Here is a 14,496-nt window from a genome sequence, read left to right as displayed (position 1 = left end):
CAAAGTGGAGAAAACTTTTGGCCACTATTCTTTATAAATGCATATGTTCTTATTCAAGGGGGTGACATATTTTGATAATGAGATGGAATTGAATAGAAAAGAGAATGGGGAAGCACTACCAGTCTAGTTGTGGAGCGCAGATATGACCTGGGATGCAAATAATGCCAATTTTGTTACATTTGATAGGTATTTTGCTTCCAGATTGAGATGCCTCATATTAAGTGACAATCCAGAGTCCCTAAGGTACTAATGAGTTGCATTAGGCCTATGGATAACCCCCATAATTTGAAAGTTTCACATAATTGGGGAGATATCATCCCTTACTCTATTTCTACTATTTTCAAAATTTATGGTTTTAAGGGGAGCCCTCATATCTTTCCTTACCAAGTACCTTTCAAGGTAGGAATGGTTGAAGTTTTGTGGCAATTAGGAGGAGTAGAAGAAATGTTTCTATTGAAAAGGCAACTAGGGTTAATTTTCCCTACCTGCATAGTGGCCCATCAGTTTGTGATTACAAAAGGGGGTTGGATCTTTTTGCATAAAATTTTGGATCAGTATATGATGGTTGTCTCTCATCCCCATTTTTTTGATTCTGAGGGATTTTTTAATTAGACCTTGAGGCATAGAATTAAGCTGGGACAGGTTAAAAATGATTCATATTTTCTAAAGGACATTATAAGGAATGAATTCTCATTGCAAGAATAGGAAACTAATAAGGAAAAATGGAGAGTTTATTCCCGAGTCTTAGAATCCATTCATTGTTTTGATCAAAAATATAGTCCTTTAGATAATGCTAATAAAAAGGCTGACAAAATAAATAAGATCATGAGTAACTTCCCTGAATTAATGGAAGCTATGAATGAGAAGAAACAATTTTTTGTTGATTCTTATCCTGATAAGGCCAGAGAAGTCATGAGGAGGTTGGTTTTCACTCCTGATATAGGGCAGCTGATCAAATAATTGTACAAAAGAAGCTAGGTTAAACTATATTCAAAATAAAAGGGCTCTTGTAGATAAGGGCAAGAAAATAATAGGATCCACCAGTACTGCCCAAGAGGAGAGACGTAATGAGCCTAGTCCCAAGAGGTAGAAGGTAATGAAAGAAGAGAGGCCTCAAGTTGAGGAATATTCACCCACTCAATCCCCTTTGAGGATTGGAGAAGAATAGCTCATAGGTGAGAAAATTGAGTAGATGGGATCACAGGGAGGTATTTTTATTACTCAAGCAGAATTAGATGAGGGAAACCCTCCAGAACCTCCACTCCCTAGTTTGGATCTAACTATAGCAGACTATAGAGGAGGGAATTAGACCTTGTGTTAGAATAGGCAATTCATCAATTTTTGGTTGATGACAGCTTTGTAAAATCTAAGGCTTTTCAGCAGTTTGCATGGAGGGTAAACATGAATATTTTTGAGGAAAAATGTAAAAGGTTGAAAATAGAGCATCCAAAAATGGATGAAGCTTCCATCCAAAACCAAATAAAAGAAGAAATGATAAAAGAATTTTAGAATATAAGTCCTGAGGATGGAAGGAAAATGGTGAAGGCATCTAACATTTTATTATTACCAAATTGAAATATTGATGATCCCTTAGTTTTTAGTTCTGTTTCAAATAAACTGACTTTGCAAGATCAAAATAAAGGGGACTTTCAAGGCATTGCATTCATTGAAGATCAAGCTACATTGGTCAGTTGGTCATTGAGAAGAGGATCTAGAGCCACATCATCACAACTAGATGAGTCTGGATTGATGGGAAGCATAATTGTGAGAAGAGTTGTTGATACCTCACATGTGCAGGCAGCACACTGGAATGTGGATTCTTCTAAGTTTCTTTTGGCCATTCCTAAGAAGGAGGAATGAGCTATGTTTGAGTTACAAAATAAATATGAAAAAATTCTTGAGGCCTATAATAAGGAGGTAAAAAGGAGAATTGAGCTCGAAGACAAGCTAATGGGGAAGTCCACTAAGCCAAGAATAACATACCTCCATCCTCTAGTGGAACCTTTTAAATCCATCCCCCTTGTAGAAATACCAGACACACCTCAAATGCCAGAATATTATACAGCTAAGAATTTTGAAGAAGAGAAAAGCAAGCTATGGGCCTTACATGTCGAGTTAAATATGTAATATGAGGATAAGCTTAGAAATGCTCTAATGTATTTAGTAGATAAAATTGAATGGCCCTTATTCTATGATCAGTTGGCAAGAGTAATAAGTATATGAAAGGAACTGAAAACCCATGATGAAGCCCTCAAGCCTATTGTTAATAAGTGGGGAAAAAGGGAGAAAGAAATAACCCTTTTATGTTATTCAGTTATAAGGTCTTCCCATGACCATATTGAAAGAATGTATGATGTTGCTAATGACTTGTCAGATTTTGATAATAGGAGAATTGCTCTGCAACTAAAAATTGTTTCTTATTTGAGCAAGTACAAGAATCAAAGATTTGATTTGTTTCCTTGTGCCTTGGATAGAAAAAGTAAATTGAAAAATAAAGATGCATGGAGTAAAGAATTGGATGACCTTTTTTGCATAAGGATAAATAAAGTTATAAACGAGAAGGGGCATGCTTGATGGGCCATCACAACAGAAGAATTGGTTAAAGTCCAATTTTTTTTTATTCTTTGAGAAAAGAGTTTGTTGGTCTTGAAAATGAGGCTAACTACATATTAAAAAAGAAAAATGATATCCTATAATTAAGCTGTCCTGATGATGCACAATTTAACACCTAGATAGCAGATATTCCTTCTGATGAGTAGTTAGAAGAAGGCGATACAAATGATGATGAGGAACAAAAAGGTGAGGTGCAGATTATTGACACATCAGCACCAGATCTAAAAAAAGAAGAAGGTGAAAAAGTAATATCATCTACTCAAGGTGAAAGCAGTGAAAACCCGTAGGAAAAAATTGATTTGGAGGCACCACAGAATAACCCTTTGTTGGCCAGTTTGGTAGCCACGTATTCTGAAGATCCAGAATAGTGAGGGACAAATAAAAAGTTGATGATTTGTAGCAGTAATAGAAATGAGCCTACTCAAAGAAATTTTGATGCGCTTGGCATTCTATTGTGCTCATTTTTGTCTCTTTTTTGGTGTTTTTTTTCTTGGACACTTGTCAAATCACAATTGCCCTTTGCTTGTTGCAACTCATGTCTATATAAATGAGTTTTCAAGGCATTCTGATGGTCCAAAACTTGTATAATTTTTGTATTTCTCAAGAAAAGTACATACAACTGATACAATAGTGTGTAGTTGTTTTGAGTTTATTTCCAGTTGTACTTTCTGATGATATATAAAAATGACAGAATCAGCAAGGTATTCTGGTCTTCCCATTCTATTGGTCATTGTATTAGTCATCTAAAAGGATAATACAAAAGGGTATTTACACTATATCTGTGTCATCAATTTCTGTCTCCATTTTATGGGTTGTATATTGATTTCATTGTTGCTTTTAATTCAAGGAATTATAGAAATGCTTCAGTGAATTAGTAGGGTTTATAATTTTATAAGAGGGATACTTCATAAGAATGGGGATGTGTCATTACAATTGATTAATTCATTTAAAAGTTATCTGAATTAGATCTCCCACCAATAGTCAATTTTCTGCCCAATGGATAAGGCACTGGTCACATAAGTCAGAAGTGAACAAGGATGAATTATGCTACTACATATCAAACCAATTATAAAATAAAAATCATTTTTCATTCCATTTTGTTCAAAGTTATAAATGCTGGTCACTAACTTGTTTATATCTATTCTCTGAGTCTTAGGTAGCTACTATTTCTAGGAATATTTGTAAATCCTAGGAGAATTATGACCAGATCTGCTAATAGGGGATGCATATAGATTTAAGAAACTTTTAGAGAAAATTGATAAACTGTGTATGTGCCTGAGGGTAAAAGATGAGGATCAGAATGAAACTAAGATAATTTCATACCACAGTTTGCATTAGAATCATCACTAGGTATACCTACCTTGGTTTAGCAGAGCCTAAAGAGTAGGAAACCATCCTTTGGTTTTGCTAAAGTTGGGTCATAGTGGTTTATTCATGTAATTGCTACTAGGAATTGGCTAATCCTTAGATTGCGTAAGTATTTTTACTATGATATTGAGCATTTTGTTGTTTAGTAGTTTTGAAGGACTGATTCAAACCCCAAACCCCCGTTTACTTTCCCTATTATATTTTGAACATTTTAGATGAGATAAGGCCCCCAAGTTTTTGCTTCATTTAACTTTATCTAAAGTAATTCCTAAGAATTTGCATGGAAAATTGACAATATTGAAGCTAAGGATCCTACTTATTTCAAGTTCCAATGAATGATTTGTGTTTAGTATGAATATTTCATATTTATCTTCATTCACTCTTTTTCCTAAAGCTTCCATATTTTGATTCAATATATTTTTTGAATTTCCTTGCCTCTTCCTTACTTCTAGCGGAGGGAAGAATAGTATCATCTGTAAATTAGTGATTAGTATTGTTGGTGACATTATTGATTATTTTAGCACCTAATATCCTCCCCTCTAAATTCTCTTTATGAATAGTTCTTCTTATGTTTCTTCCATAATGACAAAATGAAAGGGGAAATAGGATCCCCTCGTCTGATACCTCTGGAAAATTTAAAGAAACCTTCTGGGATTTCATTGAAAAGGATTGAGATTTTGAGGGTGGATAAATGGATATTTTGAAAGAACTTTTTTCAATATGTTTGCTAGAGATTTGGATAATATTTTGTAAATTATATTGCATAATGCATTGGGTCTAAAATCACATAGTTCCTCATAGGAGGATTTCTTGGGGATGACAACCAAAAATGTGTTATTTGTTTCTAATAGGAGAGTGATTGCCAGTAGTAGAATTTTGGAAAATAAATGAGTATCTGATCAAAACTTTAGGTCACGAAACTACAAATTTTAGTCATGTGATAAAAAGCGACTGAGTTATATGAATGTTTTGCAATTTCTAAGTATTAGTGACTAGATAAATGACTAATTTGGTCATCGAATAAAATCACAAGGTTAGATAAAGATTAGTGACTAAACAAATGACTAAAACATTTTTCACTAACAATTAGTCACCCAAGAAATGTAAATGATAATCGATAAACTTTTATCATATTAATACACTCTTTTAATTTTAAGAAAAGATTTATTACTCTCAAATGGAGTTGTTGTCCTATCAATACATCATTATCAATTAACTTCCTTGAATGTCCTCTTAATTGATATTAAACTAGAAATGAAGGCACTCTTACCAGTTTAAGACCAAATTTTTTTTTTCTACATTATTTCATTTTTAAAAATTAATATTAGTTGAATGAACTATTCTATATATTATAATAATAATCTTATTTTTTTATAGGTAATGGGTAAAAGTCTGATTATTTATTAGTACTTGGTGTGACTAATTATTATTATATATTGAGTTCAAGAAGACTCAAACCCAAGACCTCTTAGATGAGATGTTTATAATTTACCATTCTGTTGTAGGTTATTTCCTTATATTGTAATATAAAAAAATATTTATAGCAAGCTAATAATAAGTTATTCAAAATTATAATACTATTGTATTGAATTGAATTGAATTTTCTCTTATTAGACTTCAAAACTTTTAACTTTTAAGGTTGATTTTTAGTGCAATTTAATTATAAATTATAGCTTTAATAATTTAACTATATATAAATTATTTTCACTTTAAATTTTTTTTATTAATACACTTCTAATTATTAACTAACAATTGCACCTTGGTGTGAAATAACATTAATATTATCATGTTGTATTACTATCATTAAGATCACCTTATCTATGTGTATGTTATGCTTCCCTTTCACACTTATGTGTCCATCTCTTCCAAACCATTATCTCTCCATATCTTCTATCCTTTAACCTTATCTCTGTATTTTTTTCAAACTCCTCGTCACTCCATTGATCTATTTATGTATCTTTATTTAGGGACTTGTTAGTCTATCTAAGGGTACACCAAATAACATGGACCCTTAAATAACATCTATGTCAACCTCGTGTGATTGCGAGCAACCAACACCTTTGATTTTCAACTATAAGTTGCAATTAAGGCATCCACCAAGCATTTGGTAAATCATCACACCTAAGCTAGTGGGGTCACTGAGTAACTCAATCAATATGTAGCATTTGTGAGCATGATTTCCTCCTTTGAAAGAATTCACTTGCATGTTTCCATGGGTCTAAGGGATTTCAAAGAAAGATCACTATCTCAAGAAAGTTTTGCAATGAAAATATTTTTGTTGCACTATAGGATCAACACTAATATATAATATTCTCCTATAATCTAAAATATATTATATTAATTTGTTATATATGTATTGTAGCTTCACTTTATAAATAAAAGCACCAAAAAAATTTAAGCACACTTATCCATAGCCCTTGAACAATTCTTTAAACTTGTTCTTTATTCGTCCATTTTTATGGACTCTTCTTCTTGTGAATATTTCTTTAAACGTGTCTTCATACCATGATAAAAACATAGAAGAATATAGAGATATAGAAAGAAGAGGAACTTAAAATCTATAGAAAGATCATGTGAAAAAAAAATCACAACACTACAAATTTGGCTTGGCAGTAAACAATAATGAGAGATAGTTTTGCTTGGCACAAGAGGATGCCAAGTGACAAGGAGATGGTGTCCAGTTACTCAAGATCTGAAGGAGCTAAGTGAGCTCAATAGAAAGGAAGAAACACAAAAAAATGTATGTCAAGTGAGCTTGGAAAGATGGATGCCAAGTGATCTTGGTCACCGTTGCAACGTGGAGCTTGGCACCCAAGTGAACTCAATAAATACTACAAAGAGAAACTTGGTGGACTCAATAAAGACAACACGACTTACACAAACTGAGTGATCTTTTAATAGACTTCTTGTCTAAAAATTTCCACCATTAAATCACAGAGAGAATAACAATGAAGCTTCCAAGTATAAACTTCTCAAATACAAAATACCATGCAATAAGAAATAGAGAGGAGACAATAAAGATTTGTATACTTGCTTGCTTTCTTTCTTTCTATTCAACTAGGTTAAACTATTACAAAATCTGGGAGCATTTATCTTTAATTAAAAAACATTAGAAACTTCAAACTGATAAAACTAAACTCAAACTCAAACTTACAGCACTAAAGGCTGCATACAATGAGTCTAGAGCAATCACTGCTTCACTGAACAAAACAATACAAACTCATAGAGAACAAGGGGGTCAAGATCTGTACTATTGCAAACATTATCTTCTTCCTGAACCCTCCTTCTATTCTCTAAACTCTAACTTGACCTGTTGATCATCTTTCTTCTCTGATCTATGCTCTGATATGCACTTTTCTTCTTCTCTCTCTAACTTCTCTAACTATTTGAATGAATCAAATTCATTCCTTTTTGTCTTACAACAAAAAATTGTCCCTCTCATTTCAAATTCAAACTCACCTACTAAGTTGAATGTTGTCAAGCAGGTAGGTGGGCATTTGGCTCCAAGGACAACTGACCACCCGTGTTAAATTTTTGATACCCCCCCTTTGTCCTAAGCCAAACAAAACAAAGGATCACTTCTGATCCAAATCATCTACACCAAGACTCTTTCTTAGGTGCACAAAAGTTCCAATGCCTAAAGGGTTTGTAAAAATGTTTGCTAGCTTCTTATTAGACTTACAAAATTTCATCTTGATATCTCTATTTTTCACCAACTCTCTAATGAAGTGATATCTAATCTCAATGTGCTTACCTCTCCCTTGGAAGATTGGACTTTTGGACAATGCGATTGAGGAGGAGATGTCATGAAAGATTATGGTTCTTTCCTCTTACCTTTCATTAAAATATGTCAAGATCCTCGTTAACCAAATAGCTTGACATGTTTCTGCATTCACTACTATTGTGGAAATTATAAAGCCCCTATTGTATGCTCATACATAAATGCTTGGCCCTTTTAATTTCTACTTCTAGCATTTTAGTATTTTGTCAAACACTTTTCCCTCTATCCAACTATCCCAAATTCCCTAAAAGATCTCCATGAGATGGTAGGACTTATAGCTCTGGTCCCATTGAAATGGACACCCTAGAAGTGCCCAACTAGAAACTAGGCTCTGATACCACTGCAATCGACACCCTGGAAATGGCCAAAAATTGAACCAACTACTAATAGAGATTTTAATATCTTTCCATAGATTTGTAACCACATAACATGAACAAGAAGGAAATAACATGAACAAAAAGGAATTTATGCAAACTGAAGATTGTACTACTACTGAAATAATATTAGTTCTCAAAATAATAAAATTAAATACATAGTAAAATCAATAATTACTCCATCATCGTAAAATCTAATACATAACAAAACTCTTCAACTCACTAATTACACCCATTTTGCCTATAGCTAGAAATGTAGCAAAGCTTCTTGTTAATGGGGTTGATAGAAATGAATTCCAAAGGCCAAACCCAATGGAATGACATCTAGAATGTCACAAGAGAGGATAGATGTCCTCTAATGCCATGAATAGATCTATAACTCACACATCCAGGATCTTGTCAAGTGCAATTCATAATAATCCGATGCTAAACAATGAGGCTCTCACCCCTATTTGTTCTTTTTCCTTCACCCTTCTAGAAGGAAATAAAATATTAATTAATTTTATTCTCTAGAAGCTTCCCCCTTTCCAATAATTAATGCACTCTCTAGAAGATTCTCCCTTGCAATACAATAATTAATTGTGCTTCTAGAAAATTAAATTACTAGAGGCTTCCCCTTTCCAATAATTAATGTACTCTCTAGAAGTTCTTCCTTGCAATAGAATAATTAATTGTGCTTCTAGAAAATTAAATTAATTAAATATAAAGTCACCTTTTAATTTTAATTTATTTAATGACTTTATAAGAAATTAATTTAATCAATTTCCCCTTATTTCTCCACTTAGCCTTTGGAGAACATAAAGGCTAAGAACTCCACATAGTTGCTAAAAAGATGGGTACATTACAACTTTGAAGATTTATGAATATGCTAGTTAAATAATTTAGTTTTATAATCATTATTATACTTCTTTAAAATCATAATTAATCAATTTAAATTTATCATTCAGAGGAACCTACAAAAATTAGAAATGAGAAGAAATGATAGTTCATATTGCAAATTAGAAATGATAATAAATTATAGTTCATATTTTTTTGTTTTTATTTGTATTATAACTAATTGACATCACTTCGTACTAATGCAAATATAGTTTTGTATTAAAGCTATATATAATTTATAAGATTTAGATGTCGAAAAATATATAATATTTGAACTAACTCATTAAAGTCTACAATGATAATTATAAATGACTATTAAAATATCCTCATGACAATATTTTAAATTGACTAGGATACTATCTTTTTCATACTTAAAAAAACAAATTTAAATAAATTAAGAAAATATAATGTAATTCATTTTAAGTTTAAAAAATGAAAACTATTATTTTAATCTAAAAGATTAAAGTTAAAAATCAAAGGCTAAAATTTGAAGTAGTAAAATTAAAATGTACAAAGTTATTTTATAATTAATGACTTATTTAATTCTTCACTTTGTGTATATATTTAAAACATAAATTAAATGATCTTTTGGGGGATGAATTATGCAAATTAACAAACATTTCATTGAGGGGGGAAGGAGAGGAGGAAAAGAAGATCTAAAGAAGAAGAGAGAGAGGAGGAGGAGGAGGAGGAAAGGATGAGAAAGAAGAGGAAGAGGGAGGGGAATATGAAGAGAAAGAAGAAGGAAGGACAAAGATAAAGAAGAAAATAAATAAGAAGACAAAGAAGAGGAGGAGGAGGAGTCAAAGATGAGGATGGGGATGAGGAAGAGGAAAATAAAGAGAAGGAAGAAGAGGAGGAGGAGGAGGATGAATAAGAGGAAGAAGAAGTAGAAGGGTGTCAAAAGGGTGAAGAATAAGAAGAAGAGGAAGATGACAAGTAGGAGGAAAATGATGAGGAGGAGATGGAGAAGGCATATGAATTATTTTGTATAATGCTACCACATAGATGTCATCTCATGGAATGTGATAATTGAAAAATATGCATGAGACACATTTGTAGATAAGACTTTAGAAACATTCAACCTAATGCAATTGGTATCAACAAGGCATAATGGGTGAGCTAGAACAAAAAGTACAAGGATATAATAGATTTATTGAAAAAACTACAAAAAATTTAAGCGAGAGGACTTGAGAATGGTTGGGTACAAAGGTGGAGAAGATTGAAGGAAGTGAGATGAGGAAGACTAGGATACTTGTATGAGGAGCTATGTGGTGAACAAATAATTTTTCATGTTCATATAGTTCCATACATTACATTTTCATGGTCTATTAAATATGATATTTTAAATTTGTGTAAAATATAATTTAATAAGAGATATTAGAATATATGAATTAAGATCATTAATTTTCTTATCAAAACTACTACAATTCACCACCAAATATTAAATATCACATTTTAACCTTTGTGGAAAAGATATTTTAATAAAAGATATTATAATATATGAATGAAGATCATTAATTTTTTTACCATAAAAATTTAGAAATTTAGAATTGAAACCAAACCACGAATATTTTATGCAGGAACTCACATGACTAATAAAATGATTAAAGTGTTTTTGGTGAATATTTTATGGAGGAATTCAAATCACTAATAAGATGATTTAAAAGAGCTTTTCTAGAGTAAGTTTATAGCTATACAATAATTACACATAATGGTTTTGATTTGATGATCAACTTGACCCTTGGACCTTTGGGGTACAAGTGCAGACCTACAGGGTTTTCCTATCAAACTAATTGATCCATAATGGAAAATATTTTCCTATAATCAAAATTTAATTAATAATCATTAATTGACACCATCAAGAACTAGACAAAATTGGATGATAGAACACAGGCAAACATAGATCATCGATGATTCATCAATAACTTGATGAAAAATTGAGGCATGTTAGAAAATATTTTATGAAAATTCTAATTCGAATCACTTTCAAGCCTAAACATAGGCCAATTTTACCTATGGAGGGGGGATTGTTGAAGTCAGATGTTTTGAGAAGATTAAATAATGCAACAATAACTTGTATCCAACAATAATTGGATGATATCAAGATAAAAAGAAAAGGTGAATAGGGATAGTGAAAGATTGAGGAAATTCATAGCTCCACCTATTCAAATGGTTTGTATTATTGTTGGGTATTGGTGAGGCTAATTATCATTCATGTTGCTATTATTAATGTATGTGGGGTAGTAAAAAATTGAGTTGTGCCCTAATCATACAAATCACTCCAAAAATGGTAAGAATGAAAAGATTATGATATGTTTCTCAATTCATAGAAAATGAATTGATGCCACATGCACTAGAAAGCTACCAAATTTGTAGCCTAGATCACCACCATCTCCTTAAAATGGTTATGTCTAAAGCTGTAAGAGAGAGTAAGGTTATAAGTGTGCCTATTCTGGTGGAATTCAAACTAGAATTTGTCAGCTTCTTCTAAGCTTCAATGCTTTGCTTGGATAGAACTCTCAACATAAATCATCATTGTGAGGATGACATAAAACCTAAGAGTTTTTATGATGATGAAAGTTGCAGCTCATCTTTAGTGGTCAATTTTTGAATAGAGGTGTTTAGGTATGTCATCAAATATCATACATACCATGTTTCATTATCTACCTTCAAAAAATTATTTTCCTTTAGCTACTGAGAGTAATAGATTTTAGAGAATTTAATTTTTTCTTCTTTCAAAGAAGAGTTGTGTGTTGGAAATGATTGAAATGATCATGACTGAAGAATAAAGGAACTAGTAAAGAATGTTTTCAATCATTATTTTTTCATTGATGTCAAACTTGCTACTTGTAGGAATGACAATTTCTTAAGTGATCCAAATATTATCAATTGGTTGATTGACAAGGAAGTGGCAATCAATAAGATGTAACTAGAGTACCTAGAGAAAGGTTGAAGTTATGATGTTGTAATGAAGTATATGGATCAGCTAAGCCATTGATGAAATAGTGTATTGATGATATACTCTAAGAGGATGGACACACTAAGACACAAAAAAGATGTAAGGTTTAACTAAGTCATTTGTAAAGCCTAACTAAGTTCATTGGAGAGAGTTGAGCAAGCTAGTTAGAGTTGAATAGATTCTTAGTTGAAGTCGAGCAAGTTCTACTTTAGTGTGTGCTGAGCAAGCCTTCAGGTGCTGAGTGATCTTTAGATGCTAAGAAGCCTTCAAGTACCAAGTGAAGATCAAGTGCCGAGTGACTTCAGGAGCCGAGCATGATATAAAAGCCAAGTGATATTTAAGTGTCGAGTCACAGATGATGCTGAGAAAAATAGAAATGCAATAGGAGCTGAGTGAGATAGTTTTGTTACATGTGTTGAGCATCAGAAATTATTAAGTTCCAAGTAACATAGAATGCACATATGAGTTTGTAACTTCACTAATTCAGATGTAAACCATTTTTATGACCGACATTAAAGGATCTTGAAGGATCAAATAGATAAGATCAAATCTTTTATTTTTCCTATATAAACTACATGCAACCAATTAAAAAATGAAGAAGGCATGCAACCAATAACAAAAGTGCAAGGAATGAGTAGGAAATAGAGATTCAATATGGATTGTAGATCCACACCTAACTAGAAGAAACAACTTGGGGGGAAAGAAATATCATTTTCTTAGATCAAATTGAGATTTGAGTGGGAAATGTAGAACATAACTTCTTTATAAGGAGTTACAGGTCAGAGATCCATAGTGTGAAAAAGGGGGAGTTGGTCACAAGTGTGGTCGAAGCCAAGAGAAGGCTAATGTGAAGGAGGAAATAGTGAGGAGTAAGTACAAAGCATCAAGACTCTGAGTTGATCAAGTGATCATGAAGTGCATTGGCATAACAAGTGGAAGAACTCAAGGAGACAGATCTTGAAGGGTGAACAAGCTATCAACACAGCAAGTGAGGAAAGCCAAGCAAAGAAAAGGACTGAAGAGCAATCTAAAATCTGCAAGTTTGAAGTTGTAATCTTTATTAGGTCAAAACCTTTCTAATACTCTCTTGCCATTGTATTAGATATTGAAATACTACATTGCTAGGTTAGCTTAAGAGCTAGGTGAATAAGCCTCAAGAAAAGGATAGAAGATCCCCAGGAGAAGGATAGAAGATCCTTAGGAGAAGGATAAGAGATCCTTAAGAGGAGGATAGGAGATCCTTAGAGAGGGATAAAAGATTCTTTTGAGAAGGTGACTGTAAATCCCATGGACTTGGGTGAGCCTAACAGCTCTATGCAAATCCTTTAATAGGGTGACATTCTAAGTTGAATGTTCTTAAGTCCTCTAACAAGGCACACTCCTAACAGGGTGTAGAAATCCTTTAATAGGGTCACATCTGAGAGTCTGTAAAGCCTTTAATAGGGGAGGCCTTTAATAGGGAAAACTATCTAAAGTGGTTGAAATCAATTGAGCAGTTATTTTGTGGGTGTCATCCCCACCCCAGTTTTACCTTCTTATTCCTAGAGGGTTTCTAGGTCACCAAAATCCTTAGTGTTATGTGGTGATGCATGTTTACTTTTCATGGTTGTTTAATGTTTAATTGCATGCATGATAATTTCAGTTATATGTCATCAAAGATTTGAAGAAAAAGTTTTATTGGACATCATTGGACCTTGAATAACTGATTCACCCCTGCTCTCAGTTATTCTAAAAGAATTCTAACATTGTGTGTTAATATCTAAATCCAACTTGAAAAAGTAAGATAGAAAAATGAAATAAATGGGGAAGATGATAGAACTGAAGGCATGCCTAGAATGAGGGTGCTATAGCTCCACATTCTTTAAAAAATTGATCATTCACACCTAGACTATACCTAGACACACAAACAAATGATCATTCTTTATGCTATATTTACATGCTTTACTAAATTATAGTTATAGCTTAGAATCAAGTCAAGTAGATAAATGAGCCATGAGCTATGGAGTTTCCTGATATTTGTTAGTCCTATTTATGTTGGTAATTTTTTTATTCTGAAATACATGTTGTCTCAGAAATGGCCTCCTAATGCTGCTATCCCTAAAATGTGTCTTGTCATGCACAGCCACCCCTGTCTGAGAGACAACTTTCTAGAATACACCTTTGAACATAGGAAAATTATTGATATATTTGAGGCATAATGTGTGTATATCAATTACTTTCAAATTTATGAAATCATATTTCCAAGTTTCAAACTCAAAGTAACAGCTACACAAACTGTCCATTTTATTGTTGTTAAGTAAGTATACAAATTGACATGGCAATGAATGGGAAAGTAGATATATTTTCAGAGGTAAAGAAGTACCTTATTTAGGATTACTAGAAACATTACTGAAAATAAGATTTAACAAGCTAAGAGCTTCTTAGAGGGAATATCAAAATATAAAAAGGAGATGATAATTGGTGATATATTCAAGGATTTGAATTGAAAGGTTTTCATTTTGAGGGATATAAATGTACCATAT

The sequence above is a fragment of the Cupressus sempervirens genome, chromosome 11, assembly GCF_028749045.1.
Source record: "Cupressus sempervirens isolate cs-2001-9-10 chromosome 11, ASM2874904v1, whole genome shotgun sequence".
Taxonomy (NCBI): Eukaryota; Viridiplantae; Streptophyta; class Pinopsida; order Cupressales; family Cupressaceae; genus Cupressus; species Cupressus sempervirens.
Note: the sequence above shows the minus strand (reverse complement) of the source record.